The sequence below is a fragment of the Solanum lycopersicum genome, chromosome 5 (assembly GCF_036512215.1).
Source record: "Solanum lycopersicum chromosome 5, SLM_r2.1".
In the NCBI taxonomy this organism is placed as follows: Eukaryota; Viridiplantae; Streptophyta; class Magnoliopsida; order Solanales; family Solanaceae; genus Solanum; species Solanum lycopersicum.
This window is the reverse complement of record NC_090804.1, coordinates 20,667,485-20,691,729: the sequence shown is the minus strand read 5'-3', so window position 1 is coordinate 20,691,729 and position 24,245 is coordinate 20,667,485.

The following is a 24,245-nucleotide window of genomic DNA, read 5'->3' as shown; positions in this document are numbered from 1 at the left end:
GAACTTCCTAAGGAGCTACTTGTGCAATGTCAAGATGCGTTCATTACTTCCACCTGCCATAGGTACCTCCCTTAAGTCATTCTAGTTAGGGTCCTAGTCATTTACTTTCATAGTCCATTTTACTTTAGGAAAACTATAGTCTTAACCATAATAGACCATGTGATGCTAAACATGGAATCCAGTGTCATAAAGCCCCACACCGAAAGGAGGTGGTCTACCGGCCAAAGTAGAACCAAATGTGACATAGCTTTCTAGGTGGATCCACTAGCTAATATCCTATGGTGGCAACATTGTTATGGCACTTGGGGATACATGTGAAAATCCTCTTTATACGAAGATTAGGCTTTGTAGTTATTCACTTAAGGAAACATCACGCTTACACCCTTTTGGGGTCATGAGGCTATCCACCCCATGAGGTTTATGGTGACCTACTTTCCTACCTTATGAAGGGACACACACTCATGTTAAAGTTCACTTGGTGCAAAGCTAAGTTCCCTTTATTGAAAACCTTTATTATATTTTTACTTTATAAAAACATATGTTTAAAAGAGTCATCCCCTCATATGCTTAACTCGGAGGTCATAGATGAAAGTTCATCAACCTAAATCATGTAATGGATCCCTTCACATAAACATAGCATATGTAAAGCATCCTCTAGTTTAGGGTACACACGAATACACCATTCAAGGCCCGTCTCTTTACTAGATCTTCATACATGTATGTGTGTATAAATAAGTATGAGAAAACTTTCACATAACACATTAAGTCACACATGTTCATACATAAATATTCATATATATTCATATATATACTAGAACTATCCTATCAAGGTACACATATGCAATGCATAGGCAAGGTCTCATACCCTTTCCCATACTATTACACCTATAAAGTCATCCTAGATAAGGAAGCACATACCATGCTTTCATAAACATCATTTTAACATGCATAGTAGTAGACACTGGTGAATATGAGAACTACCTTTCATTTAGACACCATGACCTATACTACTTGTAATATGCATGTAAAGTGAGTGTGTGTGTACATTGGTCAACATGAAAACATAATTGCCATCAACAACACATTGAGGCAGCCACCTCTTAGATCATAATACTCTATCATGCATAAACAACACAACACACAATAGCATAGGAGACAAGTCAACTTCATATTACACTTAAGACTCCTAACTTGTGTTATTCATGAATTCACATAGGGCTTCATAGGTAAGGGATTATTAACCATTTTACTCATTAATTGCAGCAGCTATACTTTACCCTAACATGGATATACACATGCTCATACAATAGCCATACAACCTAGATCACAACTAGAATCGGAAAGTGTGCATAATCTTCTCATAGTATCACCATAAGCACATGTTCATATATTCATCAATTTGCCTTCAAGACCATGGTCAACATATATATAACGAGAATAAAGTAAACACCGCCACCATAAGTGGACCATACCACACAATGTCATACAAGGCTTCCTCAACATTGCTATAAACAAATAGAGAAGTAGAAGAGTAGAGGAATTCTTACCAATACTTTAGCCATTGGTCATCATTCGCATACTCTTTTATCAATAAAACAAGTATAGGTTAGTAGCTTAAGGTATCATAATCATATATGAAGTTAAGCATAAGCTACTACAAGGTCATGTTACAACTAGTACAATACATGAATATACTAGAAGGTAGAAAGACATAGACCATCAACCAATTTCACTTGCATGGATTATCAATCATATTTCGTCAATACCACCAATATAGGGATGTATCTTCAAGAAATCATAGCTTAGACGAGATCCTACTATCTTTGACAATAAACTCTAGATCACTGTAACATGCTTCATATTAGAAATTCATGGAGGATAAATTTACATATATTAATCCTATTCAAACTATCATGCATTAATCCACATTAGATCCATTACATATAATTCATAATAACGTTTCATCATAAGAAGTAGTTAACCATCATTTTAACATAACTGAATCTCCATAAGCAATCTAGAATCATCAATCTATAAGCTAAAGAATGCAGGTCAATCGTACCAAGATTCCTTTGATTCGATCACTAACGGTTCATACCCACAATTTATTAATAAATTAAAATTTATAAAGTGGCTACAATGATCTTTACCCAATCGAAATCCCATAACAATCACCATGCATCTGAACTTATAGTGAACACATAGAACATAGGTTAGTTTTGTTAAAACCTTCATACAAGGATTCACATAGATAATTTATCAATGATTCACCATCAATATACATACTATACAGTATACATAAGAATATTAACATAATTGAATCACAAATTGATATGCATAATATCAAGATCATAAAGCCATACATAGGCTAAAATCGAGTTTGTGAAAGAACATGGGTTCATCATGCAATATGATTGAAAATCACGTCCAAATCAGTAGATAATCATCAATAAATTCATAGGATTCTTTTAAACATACTTTAATAAAGAAACCATGGCTAGATTGAAGAAGGAGAACATTGATCGTGAAAACTCTTTTGAAAACATTGAGATTAACTCCCTAGATGGAAGGATAACTAGAGATGAAAGATCATCATACCTTTGTCTAGTTAAAAACCTCTAAAACTTGATGATTCATCCATGGAAATCCAAGCTCCAAGCTTTTCTTGATCTTCACCAACAATGGTGGTTTCTAGGGAGAATTCGTGAGAGAGGATTTGGAATGGGCTTTTAATCCCTTATATACACCTAAAAGTAGATAAAGAAAACTATTTGAATCAGGTTAGGACGTGTGGTGAATTTCCCATTCACCTCTTAAATAAAATAGTGCGCAAGGCACCAATGGCAGGCCACCATCGACGGTACCACCGACGAACCGTAGGTCAATCAACGGGTCATCTGTGGATTCCGTCGATTGGTACATGGCATGTTCATTGGTTGACACTTTCCCTGGATAAGTTTCCATTTATAAGGCCGACCAACGGGCCGTTGGTAAACCAACTAGCCGTCATTTGGTCCGTCGATTGACACTGCCTTGGCAGTGTCTCGACCAGCCTTGGGTCCTTCTTGTGGGGACTTTTGCGGGGACCTTTAGAAGTCATACCCAGACATTTCCAATGTAAATAAGAACCTTAAAAAGTTTTAGACCTTCCACATAAGTTTCAACCGAAACAAACACCTGCAACTCGTCCAACCAGGCTAGGCCCCACAAGACACACATTGTTTGTCTTACGGGCTATCTCTCGAATGCCTTGGATGTTCTTGGTTGTTTGTACTCCAAACTTCTCAAAACTACATAAACCATCTTGAAACATCATTATAAATCATTTTAAGACTTAATAATATCATGACATACAGTATATTTAAGAAGCATGGACACATGAAGCATATAGGCGACTAGTCGTCGAACGTTTTGGTCGTCCCTTGTTGTTCGACTTCCAAATCACCGCATACTTTATACACTGCCTATAAACCATATTATAAGACATTTTAGGACCTTATAAACTTAAGAAAAACATTTTAGGATCTATACACCCTATCTCATTTTGGGGTCTTACAATATCCCCCACGTGGGAACATTCGTCCTCGGATTACACTGAGGGCTCTTTAATCACAACAATGATTTTAATGCATCTTAGAGTAGTTCATCACATTTATAACAACATCAAATAATTTAAGCACTCAATGAACACAAGCAAGCAAAATCATTGCTCACTCACTCTTTAATGCATCAAACACAAAGGCTCTTATCGTGTTCATAGGAGGAACATCCTTCTCCTAATCATAACATGGTCATTACACTTCAATTCATTAAGAGATCATCTTGCAAGGCTACACATAGACAGATTTCAACAGTACTCAAAACAAGTAGGCACTCATACTTCAATGCACATAGACTTGAGTTAATTGAATCAACAAAGATCTTCATTAGTTAGACCTAGTGCCATGAAGGTCATACTCAACCATACCATGCTTAGTTGTGTCCATGGAGGAATGTCCTTCTCCTCAACACACTTACATGTATCAACAGTTACACCCAAGCAAGGTACAATGTCAATTTCCTCTTAAAATGAGAAATTCTCAACTTTCAAACCATGGCATGATCATGTCTTCTTCCTAGTGAAGTTTAAATGGCAAGTTACACCAAATAAATCACAATAGATAGGAAGAAATTTCACAAAATTTCAATTTCTAACATAGTACTCACCTTGGCAGTAAGTATCCTTTGGGAAGAATCACACAAATATTAGGTACACACATGATCATTTCGCTAGACATGCTTTCACTTTTAATGAATGAGCCTACAATTATGTTTCCCAAATTATACAAGTCACATAATTTTCAAGAGACTCAATACATTTCATTTTAAAGAGACTCAACTTTCCATTATAAGGCTAAACATAAGCCTCACAAATGACTTCTACCATGTTTCTTATCTTATCTCATGAATTCAAATGTAGAACTAGCATATCAAGATGCAAATCAACATAAGAAAACATGGATTTTATCCCAAAAAAAATTCTTTCATGCACTTTGGAATCTTAACAATATATTCAAGGTAATGCCAATCAATACATACCAAACATATAAAGTTCATGAAATTCATACTTTATGCAAGACTCTATTCATGAACAAGCTTACTAAGAATTCATTACATTCAAGTTCAAGTAAGAATAGAAGGACAAGATAGAAAGTATCTACAACCTTACTACTCCATCACCATCCCCCACTTAGGATATACCTAATTTAAGAGCAACTTAACCCAACCTTAAGAGGATCTGAACTAAACAACCTTCATTTTCATCACTAAAAAGTTATTACAACTTTAGAAATATTTACAGTAATTTATCATAGTAACACCAAGGTATTCTAAACCTTATCATCTAGGCAATTTATCTCCAATTATCAAGTTAGGTCATCTTATTCCACCACATAAGGTCTTCATACAATACAATAGACACCAAGGTCATACATCATTAGGGGAAACAACAAGGAGACTTGGCCATAAAAACTCTTACTTTTCTTTCAACATTAATGTAAGATAACTTTTAGGTCAATCAAACCCACATTATCACGCTACCAAGACAAAAATACTACCCTCAATTTTAGGGGAAACATCAATTCCACAACATCAAGGGACTGACAACACAATAACAAGTAAGAAACAATTCTACAACTCATCACGCCATAAGAGTCTCATTCTTCATTTGAAATAGCAATTCTCCTTTTTACATTCATTATCATTTTCATATACATCAATTTTATACACATTTCAACAAATTCCAATCAAAGAACTATTTAGTTGATTTTCCAAAAATGTTAGAGTAAGTTGCCTAGCTTTACAGTGAGCATGCTTCAACATTCCAAAAATGCAACATTTAGGCAATTGATGGGAAAAGCATGACAATATGAGATACAAAACTTTACCAAGACAAGCATTCTATCATCTCATCTAGGATCAATGTCTATACAAAGAAATCCAATCCATACTAAGCGACTTATCATAGACCTCTTAGATACAAAGGAAAACATTGAGAACCTTTAAGTGCATATTCTTTGAGGTATCATTCTTCCATAGGTAGTCACTAAGGTTTTGAAGTTTATATCAAAGCATAAGGCTACTATCATACACAACCATATAGTAACACTTCATTCCAAAAGGAACTCATGTCAACCATAATAACTCCTAACATGCTTTAACTATATCATGAAATACATTATTCAACATAACATGCTATTTCACATAAGTTTTAATACATAGCAATAAATGGCATCACATCGTCAAAACATGCCAAAATTCACCTTCACACATACTCATTCAAACCAAAAACCAAGATAAGCATTTAAATTCACCTTTTCTCCCTCAAGCATAGAGAATAATCTCATCTAAGCAATCACATCTAAAAGACCACCGGACAAGAAAACATAAGAGAGAGACCTTATAGAGTTAAGTTCTATGGCATAATATGAGAATGATGAAGAAGGGAAACTCTATCGTCCTATAGCCTCTCGTATTATTTGATGTATCATGACTCACCACCAATGATACAAGACTCTAATAGATGTGGCAATATGAGACTTTTTGGACCTTAAACCACTTTTAAAACCTTGCTCAAATACCATGTTTGTCACATATGGGGAGCACCCTCTAGAAACAACATAGCGTACTTGACCTCTCGGAGGTCTTGTACAAACCCATATTTATCATTCATCGCATTGACATAGTAAATTTATCGGAAAATTTAAAATTTCTCATACCACCTCATATGCTAGAAACTTTACTTCTTATATATATATTAAAACATAAGTCGTAATACATAGTAAGACCCTAAGTATCTTTGTCATCTTAGACTAAAAAACTTTAGAATGCATTAGGTACACTTCCCTTAAGGCATAATACAAAACTATACGACACCCTTTAAGCATCCATAACCAAAACTTTGTGTAAAAAGTAGGGGAGAATGGGATTAGTACAAGAATACACTAAGTATGGCAACTATGCAAAAACATGCATTTAGAAGGGACAATTTCTTGAAATCATACTTCATGCCTATTTTGAGTAAATATTACAAAACCATTATACAATAGCATTTATATCATTAATATACTTTATATAAACATATTCAAAGGTCAAACATCACATAAGATCACATTCAGAATTTATTGCATTTTTTAAGAACATTACAATAAGCCTTTTTTCTCTTAAGAGTGAACCATCTTCTCTTTTTTCATTAACTTCACAAGTAACCCTTTAGTGATACTTGGTGCAATGCATCACCTTAAGTCTACAAGGAAACATACATATCATATATACGAGACAACACATACCATCATAGAAGTATAGTACAACATAGACTTAGTTAAGTCAAGACTATAAGGACATTATGGTGAACTCCTAGTCATTATGCACATATACTTATTTTACTTTGCATAGAACCTTATAAGACCTAAAGAATTTCCCTAATCTAAGTCTACTAGTGCAATGTACATGTAAGGCCCCATAACCTCACACATACTTAGTAAACCTATCATGAAACCACAAGCCTTTACATCCAAGTCATATATCAACATAGTAAGAGGAGAACACTTCATTTATATCAAGCAAGACCTTCATCATATATTCAACAACATCAACATCATGCATAAAGATTCATATCATGCACATCTTCATAACTAGAAGACAAATACTACAATGTCTTCGATACGCTCAAACTTACTTCTCAATTAAGAAGTAAAGCGGTCGTGTCAAGTAAATAACCCAACTAGTGAGGTTGGAATCGTTCCCACGAGGAAAATAGTCTAGACTTAACTTCAATCTATTATTACTATTGTTCAGTGAATGACTTCCTTGGAAAGTAAAAATAATAAAAGGGGGGTTTCTATTTCTAAATGAGTGAAAATAACTAACGAAATTGAAAGAGACACTTAACAGCTTTGAATGATGGAGTTTAATCATTTAATCAAAGTAACTAGGGTTAACATGTTCCCCACAGGTTCATAACTTGATAATTTTAACTATAACAATTCTTTCCTAGTATCTTGCATGCAAAGGGATAAGTTATGTATTTTTAAATCCTTGGTCCGGCATCTAGAAAATCTCACTCGGCATCTTGGTCCGGCTACGTCTGTTGCTATCCTAACCCTTATCTTTACCTCATATTAAGCATCGTATTCGATATTTGACTAAGTTATTACCTCGTACCAATCAATACTTGCCTATTAGATAGTATACACTAAATCTATGTTGATAATTCTTTTCCTATTATCTACCTCCTTGGTCCGGCAAGTAGCATTAAGGCGAGTTCTAACGTTGGTAATCCGTTAAAAAAACTTCTAAGCGAAAGAATTAGTAATACATGCAAGATAGTATTCTAGAATTGTTATTTTAGTTAGGTTTATCTCATTATTTGCTTATGGTCCCCACAACCCTAGTTATGGAGTTTAACTACTCATAGTCATAATCACAATATTCAAATATATTAAATAAGAATTCATGTACTTACTTCAATGAGAAAGAGCAAAATCCAAAAGTTTGCTTGATTAATCACCAAAAATCACTTGCAAGAATCTCAAAGTAATTAATAATCTCACAAAAAGTCTAATGATAATCAAGAATCTAACAATACAGTATCTACTAATATGATGTCTAACAATATGAAGTCTAACAATGATCCAGAGTCTAACCCAAAAACTAGGTTTTTCAAACTATTTATAGAAAATAAAAACCTAATTAAACAAGGACTCTATTAGGTGGAAATCTGCCAAAATGCGGCTGGGTTGACAGACCTCGCGACAGATCGTCATGGTCACGACGGACCGTCATTGACTTCGTCGTCCCATTCTTATGCAATTTCTTCTACAGCTCTCTTCATTACCCTCGACGGCAAGTACGACCGACCGTCATAGGCACAACGGTCTGTCGAGGGTCTTCGTTCCAAAACACTTCAACTCTTGGAATATGGGTACTGGGATTACTTCTCTGAACTTCATGACGAACCTGCAGGATGGACCATCATAGACACGACGGACCATCACAAGCTTCGTAACCCCACACTTGGTCAGACTTCCCCATCTTCCTTCGGCAGCTGCACTACGCTGCCACCTACGGACCGTCACAAGCACGACGGACCGTCATAAGCTCCGTAGGTGGTCTGTTCTGCATTTCTTCGCTCAAAATCTCCGCATTCAGCTTTGGACAGATTTCCTGCAAAATAAAAAGAACCTTATATAAAAATTAGCACAAAAAGGCTTTTGGACACACTAAACTTAATGAAAAAGTATTAATAATATCGTGAAACCACGGTATATCAACACCCTCGACATAAATTCGTTGTTTGTCCTCAAGCGACGCACTATGACTCAATACAAAATCTTTGTACAATAGTATCCATGTTTTATCCTTTGCAATCATTTGGCTATCAATCCCTATTAATCTCATCAAATCTATGCATACTATCACTATTAGGCTTGAATTATGTGGGATCAAAACATGACACAGACTCACCATGCACTAACACCTATCCTCTTCAATTTCTCACCGAGGTGCTAACAATTCCGGAATTGCAACTAGTGTCCTCACTGTAAAACAAAATCCTCATTTTTCACACAATGATTTCAGTTTGAGTATAAGGATTACTTTTCAACACTCACTCTCAGAACAAAGTCACACTCATTCATACCTATTGCCATAAGCTTGCCCTTATTTTCACTGCCTTAAGTTCGCTATACAACCCTTAGGATCACGATAGGACTTTCTTAGATTGTAACATAGGCTCAGAGTCAGGTAGGGTATATTTAGGTATACTTTAGTGACTTTTTGCCCTCCTTGACATATCGGCTAAACCTTCCACTTACTATCATTTTATCTCGCCGAGTTTCTCATATTCTTTCACCTTGCTAGTTTCTCTTCTTTCTTCATTTGTGTAAGTGACTCTCTTCTTTTCTTGCTTGTATCTCTTGTATATTTTTCTTTTTCTTTACTTCTCTTTCAACTAATGCTTGAGTCACTTTACTTTTGTTCTTTCTCTCTCTTTGTTCTTTCAACCCCACTTTCCAGAGCATTTCTCATAATAGCCATCCTCAACTCATGGCTTCGCCATGAGTCAAGGTACACAAACCCAAAGTTGGGTCAGGGCCACAACAAAAGTTGTTTACTGCATTAGCCACCCTGAACTTATGCTTTTGGCATAAGCTGAGGTGCACATGTCCAAGGAGGGACCAGGGCCAACACATTATTCCTAGAAAAGATCAGTTGGGGTGAAAAAGAAAGGTCTAATTAAGCTCAGATCATTTGGATCAAAGAATGATAGATTTCATTTGGTTTTCTTTTATTTAGGCTAAAAATGGGCTATATTGAATAAGGGCATATGATCATTTCCTAATTGTCTATTATATCTTACTTTTAGCAAGACAAACCAGGCAAGTTCTAGCTCAGTACAAATAGTGGACTATTCAAATCTTTCTCACACTCACTTGACATCTCATCACTCTCCCAGATTATCAGACACCTAGTTCGAATGTCAGGCTTAGGGTAATGCAATGGTGTACCTCTATGTCATGCTTAGAGCCACACATTTATCAGATACTATTTCTAGTCATGCATCATTTTCCAATTTGTCAGGATATCATTTTAGCCATCATGCTCCAGAATTAGACTATGTACAAAAGATATAGACATGCCGGTTCAACAGAAAAAGTAATCAGTCTTTTGGGGAAAAAGAACACAGGCAGTAAAACCCAAAAAGAGGATAGTGAATTAGGCTACTCAGACTTCACCTAACACTCACTTTCCATTTACCCCACCCCCAACAAAAAACATGCAATTGTCCCCAATGCATAAAAAATGTAAATACTAGAGTGGTAGGTGAAGCAAACCTGTGGCGCAAAGCGTCATCGATCAGCAAGCTGGTGGGTCCGATTCCCCGGAACCCACGTCCTCTGCAATCTGGACACCCTCAGTGGTGTCCTCAGCAACAACCACACTATCAGTAGTGCCTCGTGCTATCTCCACAGTTCGGGAGCTAGACGCCCCAGCCGCTAACTCTGATGTTGTCATCTGATGCGCCTCCTCCTCAGCAAGTGAGGCTCTCCTCGCAGCCTCCATCTCTCATCGCTCCTTTTTCCATGCTCGCGCCTTGTCCTCTGCTCGATCCCAACGCCTCTTGGCATGCTCTCGAGGGGGAGGTGGTGGAATCTCTGAAGTAGCGAATAGGGCCGTCAACACTGTGTCTTCAGCAGGCTCGTCAGAAGGGGCCTCAGACTCCGGCACCCTAGCCTCTAAGATCGTGTCAATATCTGCGTGAAGGCTGTCGACCGCAGCCTGAAGAGTCGACACATCCACTGGACGGGCTGGCCGGGATAGCACCCTCAACTCAAAGGCGTCCAAGCGCTGGTGAACCTCAGCGATCTTCCGCTCTGTATACTGGACCATTTTCCGCTCTAGGCGCTCTTCTGACTCAGTAATAGACTTGTGCATCGACGGATAGATATGATGCAGTATTGTAGCCATTTGCGCCTCTAATTTTTGGACCCTAGAAAGCGGGACCAGTGCCGGTAAAGGGGTTGTGCGAGAGAAGCTCGGGGCAGTGCTACTACCCGGGATAGACTCGACCGGGGTAGTGTCAGTGGACGCCGCCTGTGTAGTCGTGCGGGCCTGGGCTACCGTATCAGCAAGATCATCAGCAAGTGGGGGCAGTTCTTGATGGGGTCCTCTGCGTGGAGCCAACTCATTGGCCTCATCTCTGATAAGGCCGACGTCAATAGTGCCCTGCGGAGTCTTGAGCTGATCTACGTGCCATATAGGAACGCCTGCGGACCTGCAGAGAGATAAGATCATGCACGGGAAAGGTAATTAGTAGTGACCTTGAAAGCCCTCTCGTTCATGACTGCTTGTAGAAGCCACGTGAAATCTACCTCGAACCCAGCAATCATCGCCGCCATCAACACTGCTCGATCCCATGTAACGATATTATCAGCGGTTGTGGGGGAAAGGCAATGGCGGACAATTAGCCACAAGAACTTTGCCGTGAAAGTTAGGTTGGCCTTCTTGATGGCCCCCTTTGGCTCCGTCACCCAGTCGGCACCCTCTCCATCAACTGACAGGTGCAAGGTCGTCCACCTCTTGGTGGTCTCTCTCAGCGATGTCTCCCGCAGGAACTGGCCATCTTTAAAAATCTGCCTTCGGTAGTCAAACTCAGCAGTGAGAGGGGTCCGAGTAGCATCAACACCCTCGCCGTATAGAAACCGGCGGATGGCTGGCAGGGAAATGTCAACCTGCACGTCCCGTACTCGGACCTGCTCCAGTGTGGCCTGTTTGGCGGGGGCAGCCCGCCTATCTATCTGTGATCGGAGAGTCGCTACGTAGAATACGTAGAGCTCTCGGACCATTTCTTCACTGTAACGTCCCAACGGACGTGTTGTCCACTCCAGGCGATGCCTGGTGAAGAGGTTATGGATCTCAGGCATCGTCGAGAGACTCCCTGTAAGGACCCGCCGCTCCAAGGTGAGTGTTCGAGTCATAACTCCTTTGTCAGTGAGGAACTTGGCGTCAGAGTAGACTTGAAATTGCCCGTTGACACACCACCGTTTGGGCTGGTCAGTAGCTGGGGTGGGGGCCTGTGCTGGTGAACCTGATGTGGATTCCGAACTGTCAGCCTCATCAGCCGAGGTCGACGCTGTAGCGGTGGCGGGTGCGGGAACCTCAGCAGAGCTGGAGGCTTCCTCCGACCAGGATACTCCTAAGGAGACAGACGCTCTTTCTTCATTTGTGGCTGACCTAGAGGGTGTGCCGGTCAGTGTGCGCCCCTCGTTAGACTTGGAGGCAGTTACTACGCCGGATGCCACCTTTTTGGGTGTGGCTCTGGGAGCACGTGCAGCACGGGAAGGGGTGGAAGTGCCTGGGGGCACGTACTCGGGGTCACGCTCATCATCAGAGCCAATGACCATGCGGGCAAACGGGGCGACAGACTTCGATTGCCCGCGTGCATAGATTCGATCTTGCTTGGGTGCCATAGTAGATAGTACCTGTAAAGGATCAATATTAGTACGAGAAGTGGCAAACAAGACAAGCAAAACCACACAAAAAAAAATAAAACAGTATGTCATTTCTATAGTGACAGTGACACACGACGGGCCTGGTGACGGCTCGTCGTGACTATGACGGACCGTCATGGGGTCCGTCGTGTCTTACTTAGACTATGTATATATGAAGAACCCTAAAGGAGAGTCTCTGACTAGTATGACGGTATGTGCAGGACGAACCGTCACAGGTACGACGGTCCGTCATAGGTGTCCGTCAGAGGATACTTAGAAAAAAATGAGAGACCCTGAGGAGAGGGGTCTCTGACTGTCATAACGGTTGTGCAGGACGGACCGTCGTGGGTATGACGGTCTGTCACATGTGTCCGTTGAATAACACTTAGAAAAAGATGGACAATGGGGTGTTAGGGATTTTGGAACGGACCCTACGACGGTCCGTCATGGGTACGACGGTCCGTCATCGGGGTCTCGTTCTGTAGATCAGTGACAGAACTGGCAGTACCCAATGCATCCCCAATGAACCCAAATCGAAATTGTGGTGTTTTGGACCTACAATTGTCTAACCCAACTACCTAGAAAACTAGCAATGCAAAAGGACGTATGTCTAGGGTTGTAAACACGGCAATTTCAAACATTTTTAACCTAGATTAGGCAGAATCTTATATAAAAGAAACGAATATATTACAAAGAACTAAGCTAATACTAATTAATAAAAAAAAATGCAGGACAAATGAGTAGAAATTAGAGACATATACCCTAGAATTGGAAAAAACAAGATGGACAAGTACTCGGTGACCAGGAAGACACCCACAGCAGCAACTCCGACTAGTAGCTTATAACTTGTAGGGCTTTGGAGAATTTTAGGGGAACAATGATCGGTTGATAGAGGGAGAGATTGTTGAAGTTGAAAAGAGAGGGAAATAGAGGGAGTGGTGAAGGAATGGGGGTGAAATGAGGGGTGGGGGGTTTAAACGATCTGATTTTGAAAAAACTACAGCTGGGTCGGGTCGGGTACGACTCATTAATGACGCAACGACTCCCTGAAAATGGTCCGTCTCAGTTGTGAAGATCCGTCATTGGGTCCATCGTGTGTGCCCTAGTTTGAGAATAACAGAAAGACGTACCTGGTACGATGGAGGCATACGACGGTCCGTCGCAGGCACAACGGTCCGTCGATGTATCCGTCACTAACTGCTGCATATTAATTTTCTGCAGAATTTCCTGGTGATGTGCCTGCAAATTTAAAAACCCATTAGTAGAAAAATGCTACAATTACTAAAAAGACTATAAGTATTGGGTTGACTCCCAACAAGCGCCTGATTTAATGTCGTGGCACGACTGGGGACACTTGATAAATCAGACTTCATCAAGATGGTGTGCCTCTATCACTTCATTCCCCGATGCTTTATGCCCAAAATAGAGTTTTATTCGATCTTTATCCATCTTAAACCGCACTCCCTCCTTGGCTTTTAACTCACTGCTCCATGAGGATATACTTGGGTAATCAAGTAAGGGCCAGTCCATTTGGACTTGAGCTTGCCCGGAAGACAAGACGACCCAGAACTGTCTACAAGCACCAAATCCCCAACCCTAAACTCTTGTTTTGCACTTTTTTGTTCATTCTCCTTATTCATCTTTTCTTTGTGGGATATGGCTGATACTGATTGGAGCTCACCACTCCGCCTCATAGTGCTACACATGTTGAAGGTCGCTTCTTCATTGTTCAACCAAAATTTCATCTGCCCCTTTTCCATATCAACTAAGGCTCTACCTATAGCAAGGAATGGCCTCCCAAGAATAATAGGCACTTAAAAATCGACTTCACAATCAAGAATAACAAAATCATCCAGAAATATGAATGACTCCACTTTTACTAGCACATCATGGAGTATCCCTATAGGCCGTTTCACTATCCGATCAGCCATCAGTAGCCACATCGCAGTGGGTTTTGGGTCACCCAAACCCAACTTCTTGTAGATCGAGAGGGGCATGAGATTTATGCTTGCCCCCAGATCACATAATGCTTTCGCAAAATGTAATGACCCAACTGTACAAGGAATAGTGAACGCACCCGAATCTTCTTTCTTTTGTGCGAGGGATCTTGTAGCAATAGCACTACAATGCTGCAGCCTATCATCATCCTCAAAAGTGACCGATCTTTTCTTTGTGACTAGATCTTTCATAAACTTGGCATAACTGGGCATTTGTTCTAGAGCTTCTACCAAATGGACATTGATAGAGAGCTGCTTTAGCATTATTATAAAACGCCGATAGTTACCATCCTCGGTCTTTTTCACTAATCTCTGAGGGAAGGGTAGTGGTGGCCTAGGCATGGGAATTACCTTCATAGGGACTTCTGCATCTTTTCCAGTGCTCTCTTCTTCCTCAACAGTACCCTTTACCACCTTATCATCATCCTTTCTCACATTTTCCTCAGTAGACGGCATAGGTGGGTCAACGGTTTGCTTACCACCCCGAGTAGTGATCGCCACACAGTGCGCATCATTTTTTGGATTGTGGACAGTGTTGCTAGGAAGAGTGCTCGGTTGCCGTGTGCTCACTCTCGCAGATAATTGGGCCATTTGCAACTCGATCTGTTTAATCGATATTGCATGTGTATCAACTTTTTGCCCAATACTAGCTAAATCACATCTTAACTTTTTAATGTGCTCATCACTATCATCGAACCTCCTCATCACTTTGTGCAACATATCCTCAACTCGCGCCATGCTATCTCCACCATCCTTAGGAGTAACATCACAATTTTGAGGAGGGACATAGGGCCCATTCCTATCATTTCTGCTATCATAGTTACCCCTGTTGAAGTTGTTGTCGCGGTTGTAGTTTCCATCTCGGACATAATGACCCTCACGGTTATAGTTACCATAGTTCCGACCTTGGTTCCCTTGACCTTGGCACCAATTATCCTGATTTAAGCCTTGGGAGCTTGGTCGGAAACCCCCCGTCTACTCATTTACTGCATAAGTGTCCTCCGCATAATAGCATTCATCATTAGGAGGTGGTGTTTTAGCCAAGTAGTTGACTGCATTTATTTTTTCTGCACCCCCAGTGACATGTTTTAGTACCAACCCAAGCTCAGTCTCATCTGAGCCATTTCTTCATGAATCTCATCTGTGGCTGGGTTGTGAGTGGACTGCACCGCGAAGGTGTTTCTCTCTGTATCAGACTTCCTTGTACTCCAAGCTTTATTATTTTGGGAGATTTTCTCTAATTTTTCGGCAATTTCAGCATAAGGACATTCCCCATAAGATCCACCTGCTATAGTGTCCAATACCGCTTTATTATTATCATCCTGTTCCCGATAGAAGTATTCCTTCAGTGACTCATCATCTATACAGTGATTTGGAACACTTCTCAAAAATGAGGTGAATCCATCCCAAGAACTACTAACTGACTCTCCTGGTAGTGCCACAAAGTTATTCACTGTCTTTGTGGTTTAGTTTCTTGGAGACCGGATAATAGCGTGCTAAGAAAACACCCCTTAGTTGGTTCCAAGTGAAGATTGAGTTGTATGGGAGCTCAGTGAACCATATAGCAGCCTCTCCCGTCAGTGAGAGAGGAAACACTCTGAGCCCTATGACATCTAAATCCAAATCAGGCCTCCCTACACAGCTTTTACACACTGTCCTACCTTAGCTATATGGGCATGTGAATCCTCAGAGGGTAGCCCTGAAAACAAACTTCTGGAAGTGAACATTTGCATCAGGCTACTAGTTACCACAAAAGTGTGGACTGTGGGTAGAGAAGGCAAAATCAGTGGCTCATCGGAGTCTGCTATGTTATCATAGCCTCTGTAGTATGCTTGGGGCTGTGGAGAGGGATTTTGTCCCCTCGTTTGTGTTCACCCGCAGCATCGGGTAACAACTGACCATGAACATCAACCAGAGCTGGGATGTTCTGGTTCGGATCATCATCATTTATTCCCAAGTTTCGATTCATATTGCGCAATGTACGCTCTAATTCGTGATCGTAGGGAAACAAGGGTTCTCTTCCTCTTCGTGTATTTGGCATACAAGGAGGATAGTTCTGAAAAAAATCAAAAACAATAAAACACAGTAAAATCAAGAAAATATCAACTAAACTATAGTAATAAGTTCAAGTTAATCTAAAAGCTACTTTCCCCAGCAGCGGCACCAAAATTTGATACGCTCAAACTTACTTCTCAAATAAGAAGTAAAGCGGGCGTGTCAAGTAAATAACCCAACAAGTGAGGTTGGGATCGTTCCCACGAGGAAAATAGTCTAGACTTAACTTCAATCTATTATTACTATTGTTCAGTCAATGACTTCCTTGGAAAGTAAAAACAATAAAAGGGGGGTTTCTATTTCTAAATGAGTGAAAATAACTAAAGAAATTGAAAGAGACACTTAACAGCTTTGAATGTTGGAGTTTAATCAATTAATCAAAGAAACTAGGGTTTAAGTGTTCCCCACAGGTTCATAACTTGATAATTCTAACCATAACAATTCTTTCCTAGTATCTTGCATGCAAAGTGATAAGTTATGTATTTCTAAATCCTTGGTCCGGCATCTAGAAAATCTCACTCCGCACCTTGGTCCGGCTACGTGTGTTGCTATCCTAACCCCTATCCTTACCTCATATTAAGCATCGTATTCGATATTTGACTAAGTTATTACCTCGTAGCAATTAATACTGGCCTATTAGATAGTATACACTAAATCTATGTTGATAATTCTTTTCCTATTATCTACCTCCTTGGTCTGGCAAGTAGCATTAAGGCGAGTTCTAACGTTGGCCATCCGTTAAAAAGACTTCTAAGCGAAAGAATTAGTAATACATGCAAGACACTCTTCTAGAATTGTTATTTTAGTTAGGTTTGATCTCATTATTTGCTTATGGTTGCCACAACCCTAGTTATGGAGTTTAGCTACTCATAGTCATAATCACAACATTCAAATATATTAAATAAGAATTCATGTACTTACTTTAATGAGAAAGAGTAAAATCCGAAAGTTTGCTTGATTAATCACCAAAAATCACTTGCAAGAATCTCAAAGTAATCAATAATCTCACAAAAAGTCTAATGATAATCAAGAATCTAACAATACAGTATCTACTAATATGATGTCTAACAATATGGAGTCTAACAATGATCCAGAGTCTAACCCAAAAAACGAGGTTTTTCGAACTATTTATAGAAAATAAAAACCTAATTAAACAAGGAATCTATTTGCTGGAAATCTGCCAAAACGCGGTTGGGTTGACGGACTTCACGGCAGATCGTCATGGTCACGACGGACCGTCATGGACTCCATTGTCCCATACTTATGCAATTTCTTCTGTTGCTCTCTTTATTACCCTCGACGGCAAGTACGACAGACCGTCATAGGCACAACGGTCCGTCGAGGGTCTTCGTTCCAAAACACTTCAACTCTTGGAATATGGGTACTGGGATTACTTCTCTGAACTTCATGACGAACCTACAGGATGGACCATCATAGACACAACCGACCATCACAAGCTTCGTAAACCCACACTTGGTCAGACTTCCCCATCTTCCTTCAGCAGCTGCACTACACTTCCACCTACGGACCGTCACAAGCACGACGGACCTTCATAAGCTCCATAGGTGGTCTCTTCTGCATTTCTTCGCTCAAAATCTCCGCATTCAGCTTTGGACAGATTTCCTGCAAAATAAAAAGAAACTTATATAAAAATTAGCACAAAAAGGCTTTTGGACACACTTAACTTGAGGAAAAAGTATTAATAATACCGTGAAATCACGGTATATCAGTCATGCATGAAGAACACATACATAGTGAGAAGAATTAGAACACCTTCCTAGAACTTTCTACGGAGCTACTTGTGCAATGTCTAGATGGGTTCATTACTTCCACCTACCATAGGTAACCTCCCTTAAGTCATTCTCGTTAGGGTCCTATTCATTTACTTTCATTGTCCATTTTACTTTAGGAAAACTATAGTCTTAACCAACATAGACCATGTGATGTTAAACATGGAATCCGGTGTCATAAAACCCCACACCGAAAGGAGGTGGCCTAATGGCCAAAGTAGAACCAAATGTGACATAGCTTTATAGGTGGATCCACTAGCTAATATCTAATGGTGGCAACAATGTTATGGAACTTGGGAATACATGTGAAAACCCTCTTTATGCGAAGATTAGGCTTTGTAGTTATTCACTTATGGAAACATCACTCTTACATCCTTTTAGGTCATGAGGCTATCCACTCCATGAGGTTTATGTTGACCTACCTTCCTACTATAGGGAGGGACACACACTCATGTTCAAGTTCACTCGATGCTAAGCTAAGTTACCTTTATTATATTTTTACTTTATAAAACATAGTTTTAAGAGAGGCATCCCCTCATATGCTTAACTCGGAGGTCATAGTTGAAAGTTTATCAATCTAATTCATGTAATAGATCCCATCACATGAACATCGCATATGTAAAGCATTATCTATTTTAGGGTACACATGAATACACCATTCAAGGCCCCTCTCTTGACTAGATCTTCATACATGTGTGTGTGTATACATATGTGTGAGAAAACTTTCACATAACACATTAAGTAACACATGTTCATACATACATATTCATACATATAGAAACCAAAAGTAGAACTATCCTATCAAGTTACACATGTGCAATACATAGGCAAAGTCCCATACCCTTTCCCATATTATTACACCTATAAAGTCATCCTAGCTAAGGAAACACATATCATGCTTTCATATACATCATCTTAACATGCATAGTAGTAGACACTACCTAATATGAGAACTACCTTTCATTTAGACACCATGATCTATACTTCTTGTAATATGCATGTAAAGTGAGTGTGTGTGTACATTGGTCCACATATAAACATAATGGCTATCAACAACACATTGAGGAATCTACCTCTTAAATCATAATACTCTATCAAGCATAAACAACACAACACACAATAGCATAGGAGACAAGTTAACTTCATAGTACACTTTAGACTCCTAACTTGTGTTATTCATGAATTCACATAGGGGTACATAGGTAAGGGATTATTAACCACTTTACTCAATAATGGCAGAACATATCCTTTACCCTAACATGGATATACACATGCTCATACAATAGCCATACAATATAGATGACAACTAGAGTAGGAAAGTAGGCATAATCTTCTAATAGTATCATCCTAAGAACATGTTTATATATTCATCAATTTGCCTCCAAGGCCATGGTCAACACATATATAATGACAATAAAGTAAATACCGCCACCAGAAGTGGACCATACCACACAATGTCATACATGGCTTCCTTAACATTATATAATGAATTAGAGAAGTAGAAGAGTAGAGGAATTCTTACCAATCCTTTAGCCTTTTGTCATCATTGACCATTACTACTCTTTTATCAATAAATAAAGTAGAGGGCGGTAGCGTAAGGTACCATAATCATTAATGAAATTAAGCATAAGCTACTACAAAGTCATGTAACAACTAGTACAATACATGAATATACTAGAAGGTAGAAGGACATAGACCATTAACCAATTTCACTTGCATGGATTATAGATTATATTTCGTCAATACCACCAATCTAGGGCAGTAACTTCAAGAAATCATAGCTTAGACGAGATCCTACTATCTTTGACAATAAACTCTAGATCACTGTAATATGCTTCATATTAGGAATTCATGGAGGATAAATTTACATATATTAATCCAATCCAAACTATCATGAATTAATCCACATTAGATCCATTTCATATAATTCATAATCGCGTTACAGCATAGAAAGTAGTTAACCATCATTTTAACATAATTAAATCTCACAATAAGCATGCTCCAATCATCAATCTATAGGCTAAAGCATGTAGGTCAATCTTACCATGTTTCCTTTAATTCGATCACTAATGGTTTATAACTATAATTTATTCATAATATCAACTTAAGAAAGCGTCTACAGGAATCTTTACTCAATCGAAATCCCATAACAATCACCATGAATCCGAACTTACAGTGAATACAAAGAACATAGGCTAGTTTTGTTCAAATCTTCGTACATGGATTCACATGGATAATTCATCAATGATTAACCATCAATATACATACTAGACAGTATACATAAGAATATTAACATAATTGAATCACAAATCGATATGCATCATATCAAGATCATAAAGCCATACATAGGCTAAAATCGAGTTTGTCAAAGAACATGGTTTCATCATGCAATAGGATTGAAAAGCACGTCCAAATCATTACATAATAATAAATACATTCATATGATGCTTTTGAAATAAATTTAAGAAGGAACTCATGGCTAGATTGAAGAAGGAGAACTTTGATCATGAAAACTCTTTTGACAACATTAAGATTAAGTATATAGTTGGAAGGATAATTAGAGATGAAGGATCACCAATCCTTTGTCTAGTTAAAAACCTCTAAAACTTGATGATTCATCCATGGAAATCCAAGTTCCATGTTTTTCTTGAGCTTCACCAACAGTGGTGGTTTCTAGGGAGAATATTTTAGAGGGAAAATGTTTAATTTCGTGACAGAGGATTTGGAATGGGTTGTTCACTTTTGTAATCCCTTATATACACCAAAAAGTAGCTAAATAAACCTATTAGAATAAGGTTAGTACGTGGGGTGAATTTCCCATTCACCCCTTAAATAAAACTGTGCGCAAGGCACCAGTTGCAGGCCATCATCGACGGACCGTAGGTCAATCCATGGGTCGTATGTGGGTTTTATCAAATGGTCCTTTTCCATGTCTTTGTTTGACACTTTCCCAGGCTAAGTTTCCATCGATGATACCCCATCAACGAGAAATTGGTAAACAAATTGGTCGTCGTTTGGTCCGTCGATTGACACTGCCAAGGCAGTGTCTCGACCGGCATTGGGTCCTTCTTGTGGGACCCTTTGTGGGGCCCTTTAGAAATTGTACCCGAATATTTCCAATGTAATGCAAACCTTAACAAGTTGTAGACCTTCCACAAACACCTGCAACTCGTCCAAACAGGCTAGGCCCCATCAAGACACACATTGAGCGTCTTACGGGCTATCTTTCGAACGCCTTGGACGTTCTTGGTTTTTTGACCTCCAAACTTCTTGAGACTCCATATGCCATTTTTAAAAATTATATATAATTTTAAGACTTAATAAGCTCATCACATACAGTATATAAACACGCATGGACACATGAGGCAAATAGGCGACCAATCGTCAAACGTTTTGGCCATCCCTTGTTGTTCGACTTCCAAATCACCTCAAACTTTACACACTGCCTCTAAACCATATTATAATTTATTTTAGGACCTTATAATGTTATGAAAAAACATGTTATGATCTACAAACCCTATCTCATTTTGGGGTCTTACATGCAACCTTTCGAAACCTGTTCCTCTTACCTATAAATACCATTCTCTCTAAAGAAATTTTTCTTACGAATTTTCTGATTTTCTTCTTTTTTTCTTCTGCAAAAAAAAATTTCTTCATGTACTTTGCTGTTGTTGAGTGGTTCGCTGAGACCTAAGTTTTCGGTATATATTGGTTGGTGATTGAGATCATTTTACACTGGGAGGACATATTCCAAATCAAACCTTGGAAACTAGAGTGGAACAATTTTCTTAAGGGGACGCTGTGAGTTCAGTGGACTTGATCATTTTCCTTAAAAGAAATTTCAGTTTCTGATACACAACAGATTTTAGTTTTTCTTAATTAATTTTTGTTCATCTCTCGTACTGCTTCAGAAACTTTGGTTACTTCATGTTTCTGCAAAGTTTTGTCAGAATCAGTACTTTTGTTTTTAAATACAGATTGACAACATTTTACAGATGGCATTCTGAAAAGGTTGTTGCATGAGCTTTAAAAAAACCGTGTTAGAAGAATTTATACACAGGCTTATGACTTTTGGAGAAAGATTTCAAACAGTATACGTCAGACGATGTTTAATGTATTTAAGGTATATACTTTTTAGTTAAGTTTAGTATACTTTAATTTCTTTACTATCGATCTAATTAACATTATTAAATTTTTTTGGACTATATCTAGGTAGTCGAGGTACAATTTTTTCATGATGACCACATTTGAGAGGAGGGCATCCGCCAGACTGTCTAACTGGCTAAAGAAAGTTTGGGATAGTAATGAACGTCTGGATTGGATATTGCCTCATGTTTTTGATGACTTGCATCTGTATTGGAACACATACAAGTTTAAGACAATGTCAGAATGAGCCAAAAAAAAGGTAGAGGAACTCTTAAGAGTGGCTCGTTGCACACCGAAGGTGCAAAGAGCATTGGAACAATAGCAAGAGAGATGATAAGTTCTAATTCTAATTTTTGAATAAATAATTAGATGATTCATATATATCGTTATAAATTTTTATTTTTATTTATAGGAAAAATAATTGGGACGCACTGCCATGGTATCCAAGGTTTTCAAAAGAAGACATGTCACAAAGAAAAAAACGAATCGCATTTGAATGTGAGGTTGGAGGAAAGGGCCAAACAAACTTTTGTAAGTTATTTAATATGAATAATAGATATTAATATTTAATATAGTTATGATATGTTTATATATTGGTATAAATTTTTATATTTAATATGCAAAATGATTTTCATCAGTACGTGGTTGAGAATCTAGATAGTTTGATCAAAATGACACCTGAATTGTCCACCCAGATTTGGAAAGAAAAGGTGATTAGGGGGACACACAAGCGTACATTTTATGGTCTAGTCTCTCGAAACGATGTAAGACGACTCTAGTCAGGCTTAGAAGGTATTGGATCTTCACTTCAAGCCAAGGCATTTGACGGTATTCAGATTGTTTCTATGTCAGCTCAAATAGCACAACTTACATCAGCTCAGGCAGAATCGAAGCGAAGAAGAATAGTTGAACAACAAAGCATGAGTGATACCATTCACAAATCAAAGAACAAGTGATGAACCTCGCTCATCGACCTACTACTTCTGCTTTCGAGGACACCGACGACGATGATGATGAGGATGATTATGTAAATCTCACTCCTTAGTTTAGATCTCTGGACATTTGTAAATTCTTTAAAATTTTGAAATGAATTTTTAAATACTTTATAAACCTTTGAATTGTAATTTAGATACTTTTGATGTTATTTTAAGTTTGTTTTATTATATTTTGTGTGGATTGTTTATAATTGTGTGTGCATCATTGAGCTGAACAACGTAGAATTGTATTGAATTGCGTTTGCAGGTGGGCAACAGCAACTGCCAGTTTCTGTTGTCAAAAAATTACAGAAAAAACAATGAAAAGTGTGGTTTTATCCATCGCTTTTCTGAATTTAAAAAAATTAATATTGATAAAACCGATAGACAGGATCCTTTTGCCCATTGTTTTTCTGGAATTTTCAAAAATAAAATTTCCCAAAATCATCTCTTTTTGGAAATAAAAAAATTAAAATTAAAATAAAGCGACGAGTCCGTCGCTTTTGTTAAAAAAAAACTAGTCAAAAAGTGATGCAGTCCATCGCTTTTTAGCAAAGTTGTCTTGTCGATTTTGACCGAAAAACGATGCAGTTCATCGCTTTTGGCCATCGTTTTCTTTTTGCTGCTTTTAAGGTGTGATTTACAAAATTTTAGTGCACCCATTCGTTAAATTATTTTTCTTTGTCTTACAATTTTTGGATACCCTTGATGAAATCTTTGGATACGCTACTAAATTCAACAAGTTGTTTTAGG